We start from the raw sequence: 6039 nt of genomic DNA on the forward strand, positions 1-6039 counted from the left end.
CGTTTCCTAGATCTGTTGTTTCTGACTGCTTTCGGGCCGAGAGGACTGCTCTGTTGCGTTCGGAGCATCTGTTCCAGTGAGGAACCCCTTTCGTTTCACGCGAAAAGGTTTCCGGTAGCCCTAGCTGCGTCATTTTTCAGATCGGGAGGTATACAGTGTTTTTTTTGCAGTTTACTGTTATTTTCTCTCTGCTTATTTCGGTCTTAGTTTATTTAGCCTTTTTTTTAACCGGATCTATACCTTTCATTTCTGCGTATGCTCTTTGCCCTGCGACTCTGTGCGATCTGGGCAAATCAGAAACAGAAAGGAAGGATTTTTCTCATGCGTATGCTCTTTTCCCTGCACCTTAGTGTGATCTCGGAAAATCAGAAACATTGAGAAAAATATTTAGTTTTTCGGCTAAAGCTAACTTTGAGATTTTTTTTTTTTAAATTTCTAGTTTTTTGGCTAAAGCTAACTTCGAGCCATAAGGTTCGTTTTTCTTTGCATATTCGTGTTGGGTTTTGTGTTTTGTGTTTTGTAGGGAAAAAGAGCTTTCTCAAGGCAAGCACGCAAACCAAGGCCCCCCCCCCTCTCTCTCTCTCTCTCTCTCTCTCAAATTTTTTGTATAGATCAATTGGTTCAAAGCTATTTTAAGAGAGTAGAGGTCTTGGGTTCAAGTCTCCATTTTGTGGGGGCGGATTTTTTCATTCCCGCACATTCGCGCACTTTGCCGGCAACGTCAACAATTTTTTTTCAAAAAGCCATAACTTCTTCATCCGGAAGCCTTTTTCAGAGCCGTTTTTTTTAAAACCGCCTATTTTTTCGAGATCTATCCATTGGAACACTTACTTTCAGCATCTTCAGCTTCAGTTTTTTTTTTAAAATGGAAAGTCCATGCCAAGTCATTCTTGACAGCACTAACTACTTCCAATGGGTAGCCTACATGGGAGATTTACTTAGAAGTAAAGGTCTCTACAGAATAGCCACAGACCAAGAGAAGAAACCAAAAGATGAAGACAAGGCGGCAAAATGGGAAAATAGACAAGATCAAGCACGTGGTTTGATAGGGATGTCTGTTTCTCCTGATCTTAGATTCCACATTGCAGAACTTGAGACTCCTCATGAAGCATTAGAAAAACTTGCTAAAGTTTTTGGGATTAAAAATGAAATTAGAGCCCATCAACTTGAAAATGAGCTGCTTACTTTGGATCCTAATAATTTTTCTTGCATTGAAGATTTCTTGTCCAAATTCAAGACCCTTAGATATCTCTTGGAAGGTGTTAAAGTTAAGAAAGAAGATGGTAACCTTATTTATTCCATCCTTACTAAGTTGGGACCAGCCTACTCTGTATTTGTTTCCACTTTCCATTCTACAAGGGAAGCTTTCATTTGTCAAGGACAAGACTACAAGGCCCCTTCCTTTGACTCCTTTTGTGATTCCTTAATAAGAGAACAAGAAAAACTCTTACACCTTGGTCTTCTTAATCTTGGAAACTCTTCCACGAAAGCGTTAGCCGCCCAGCAGCAACCAAATTCAAAGAATCCTAAGAAGTCATATCCTCAAAAGAATGGTCCTAAACCATCTCAGCCTCAAAATGAAAGATCATTTCAGCAAAATGATAAGACCAATAAAAACAAATGGAAGAAGACTGATAGACATTGTAACTTTTGTAATCGAGATGGCCACTTAGAATCTAAATGCTTTAAGAAGATGGAAGCCTTGGAAGCCGCAATGAAGAAACATAACATCCATGTGGAGCCTACTTCAACTTCAACTTCCGGAATGGCACTTTCTGCATGTCATTGTCAATCATCTCAGTCTGGTTATGCATTAAATGTATCTTCTTCTTCTTCTCATTCTCATGAGTGGCTCATTGATTCTGGAGCCTCTTGTCACATGGCCAAAAACCAAGCCATGTTTTCTTCTTTAAATGATTGTAACACCAAAAATATATATATTGGTGATGATAGATCTCTTAATGTTGTAGGGACTGGAACTGTTCATCTAGACAATGGTCAGTTTAATGATGTATTATGTGTTCCAACCTTATCCTGCAACCTTCTATCTGTCTATCAGATAACTCATTCAGGTGAAGGTAAAATTGTTGAATTTTCACCTCATGATGTTGTAATCAAGGATCTAAAAGATCCTAAACAGATTCTAGCTACTGGTCTTGCTGATGATTCCAAAAGGTTGTATAAGTTTCACAACTTTGGGTCATCAAATCTTCCCTCAGTATTTGTTGCTCATAATGATGAAGTGAGCAAACTTTGGCATGAGCGATTTGGTCACTTAAACTATCGCTCCCTTCAGCATCTATGTAAAGAAAATATGGTGACAGGTCTTCCTATGGTATCTTGCAGAGATGGTGTTTGTTCCGGATGTGTACTCGGAAAACATCATCGGGACAGTTTTGACAAACGTGCCTCTTGGCACGCCTCAGCCCCTTTACAGCTTGTGCACAGTGATTTATGTGGTCCTCTTCCTGTTGCTTCATTCTCTGGCTGCAAGTACTTCTTAACTTTCATTGATGATTTCTCCAGACGCACTTGGGTATACTTCTTAAAACTCAAGAGCGAAGTATTTAACACCTTTTTGGCCTTCAAAGCCTTTGTTGAAAAACAATCTGGACATCAAATTCTTAAGCTAAGAACTGATAATGGTGGAGAATATGTTAAAAACACATTCATCAACTTTTGCACCGAAAATGGAATTCAAATGCAACATACTGTTCCATACACTCCACAACAAAATGGTGTAGCTGAAAGGAAAAATCGCACCTTAAAGGAAATGGCTAATTGTATGCTGCAATCTAAAGGACTCAGTCTTAGTTTTTGGGCCGAAGCAATTAATTGTGCAAATTATATAATCAATCGCACTCCTACTAAGGTTCTAGAGAATATCACTCCAGAAGAAGCTTGGAGTTCCATTAAACCAGATGTAAGTCACTTTCGTGTGTTTGGAAGTGAAGCATGGGCCCATATTCCAGATGAAAAGCATAAAGCTTTAGAACCTAAGAGTGAGAAATGTACTTTTGTTGGATATTCTGAAGATGTAAAAGGTTATAGACTTATTCCATTTAAGTCCAAAAATGTTATCATTAGAAGAGATGTAAAATTTGATGAAAATAAATCGGCCTGCGAGCCTAGTCCGGCGGATGTGCCACCTCTTCCTATCTCTTCTATCTTTGAAAACATTTCTTCTTCAGATGATGAAAGCGAGGATGATAATCCTCCCCACCTTCTCAGGATCCTCAACTTCCAAGATGGGTCCGTGCTACTCGGGATGCAGCAGGTGATCTTGCCGGTGATCCTACAGATCAGCGACGTACACGTTCTCAGTTTGAAAGAGCCTCTTCTTTACTGGCTCAAGCTCCAGTAAATCATGATCCTGACACTTTTGCAGAAGCTTCAGGCCATCCACATTGGGAAGCAGCTATGAATGAAGAATATCATTCATTGATGACAAATGATACATGGGATCTTGTTCCTCTACCAAAGGGACGCAAACTTGTTAGATGTAAATGGGTTTACAGAACCAAGTATGGACCAGATGGGAAAGTTGATAAACATAAAGCTCGTCTCGTTGCTAAGGGCTTTTCACAGGTTGAAGGCATTGACTACACTGAAACCTTCTCCCCTGTTGCCAAAATGAACTCTATCCGCCTTGTTCTTTCCCTTGCTGCCTCTTTAAAATGGGAAGTCCATCAAATGGATGTTAAATCTGCCTTCTTGCATGGGGACTTGCAGGAAGAAATCTATATGGAACAACCCATTGGCTTCATACAAACAGACTCCAGCCTTGTTTGTCGACTTAAGAAATCCCTTTATGGCCTCAAGCAAGCTCCTCGGGCTTGGTATGCCAAAATGGATAGCTTTCTTTTAGAATCTGGCTTTTCTAGGTGTCATTCTGACAATACTGTCTACACCAAGAAAGTGGGCAACTCTCTTATCATCCTTGTTCTTTATGTTGATGATCTTATTCTTACTGGTAGTGATCCCAACCTTATAAACCATGTGAAGTCCAGCCTTAAAAAGAAATTTGAAATGACAGACTTAGGACACTTACACTATTTTCTCGGTCTTCAAGTCTTGCAATCCCAAGAGGGTATTTTCCTTTCCCAGTCCAAGTATGCTTGTGATATTCTTCGTCATTTTCACATGGAAGACTGTAAGCCAGCCCCTTCTCCCTTTCAGTCTGGAGTCAAACTTTCAGTCTCTTGTACTTCTCCTGAAGTTGATGCTACCTTATACCGTCAACTTGTCGGAAAACTCTTGTATTTAACCCATACTCGTCCTGATCTTTCCTTTGCTGTTGGCCTTGTTGCTCGTTTTATGCAAAACCCCCGTGAAAGTCATTGGAAAGCAGCTAAAAGAATACTTCGTTATGTTCGAGGTACAGTACAGTTTGGGATTCATTACAGTGCCAAAGCAGCTCCTCTGTTAGTTGGTTTCACTGATTCTGATTGGGCTGGTGACCCTGATGATCGGAAGTCTACTGCCGGTTATGTCTTCACTCTTGGTTCAGGACCTATTACATGGGCTTGTAAGAAACAGGCTGCCATTTCTCTTTCGTCAGCAGAAGCAGAGTATCGTGGTGCCGTGGAAGCTAGTAAGGAAGCCTTGTGGCTTCGTCAGATCCTATCAGAGTTTGGCTTTGAGCAGCAGCATCCAACCACACTTTGGTGTGATAATCAAAGTGCCATTCAGCTATGCAAAGATCCAGTCCAGCATCAGCGCAGCAAACACATTGAACTACACATGCACTTCATCAGAAAGCTCATTCATGACCATGTTCTTGAAGTGCAATATTGTCCAACAGATGATCAGGTTGCAGACATCTTCACAAAGGCTCTCACAGAGGCGAAGTTCACTAAACTTCGATATATGCTTGGAGTTCAGGAAGTTGTCACTAAGGGGGGATAGGCTCTAGTGCCTCCTTCCTTCTCCTATTGTGTCATATTTGTAAATCCTTCAATCCTATCCCAAGTTGTTCTTAAGGGGGGATGTTAGGATATTCCGACACATAGGATATAGTTAAGTTCAACTTGGTCTAGTATAGAGTTAGGTTAGAGTTAGGTAAAGTGTGTTTCTTTACCGTTGTACATTTTGTAACTTACAATCCGACGGTCACGATATGTAGTGATCCGACGGTTCACTCTCACCTCGGTATTACCGACACTTGATCCGTGGCTTGACACCCGATTGGTCCATGAGTTCTATTTAAAGCGCATGGAGGGTCATTGTTCGGGTAATCCGTGCATGAGAGAAGCTTATGTAAATTTTCATTCTTTGATTAATAAATTGCCTGTAGTACCCACGTTGGGACAGGCCGTGGACTGTTTCCCTCCTTGCACTCTGAGGGTTTTAACCACGTCAAAAATACTGGTGTATTGATTTGAGATCTGGTTGTGAGCGGTGTCCTTTTGGTATTCTTTCTGTGGAACTTACCCTGTAAATTCCTACACTAGTGTGCTGAGAACTACATTCTAAACAAGAAAGTTATCATTTCTAGGAATGGAGTTATTTTATTTTTCATAAACCCTCTGTCTATTTAATAAATTCTTAAAATATTCATTCCCATTGAAACCCAAACCTTGGATGATTACTGTGAATTAACAACAAAGGAAAGAAAAACTTTATTACAGCCATTTTTACCCTTAGACTCCCCAATACTAGAAACTCCACTAGCATACCCTACTAGTATTTTTCCTAAGTCATAAAAACAAATTGTGTTCATGGTTTATTGTATTTTATGGTATGATGATGATCAAATTGTTGATTAGACAAAATTAGATTTCTTGTCTTCTCTCTTCCCTGTTAAAAATTCATTTTTCAAGTTTTATTTCAACTAGTACTTGTCTAATGCCATTTCCAATCGTCTCAATACAACTTAACTAGGTATTTCAAATACCAATCTTACTTAGTCTATATGCTTATTTATTTTTAAGTTGTAAAATTCTCTATTCTACACCTACAACTTCAAGGTGAAAATGGAGATCAAAATGTTCTCATCCATTGGACTTCCATTGTCAGAAGATAGCCACAAAACACAAG

Source organism: Pinus tabuliformis, chromosome 9 (genome assembly GCF_031772625.1).
Source record: "Pinus tabuliformis cultivar Carrire ecotype Pingquan chromosome 9, CPIR1, whole genome shotgun sequence".
Taxonomy (NCBI): Eukaryota; Viridiplantae; Streptophyta; class Pinopsida; order Pinales; family Pinaceae; genus Pinus; species Pinus tabuliformis.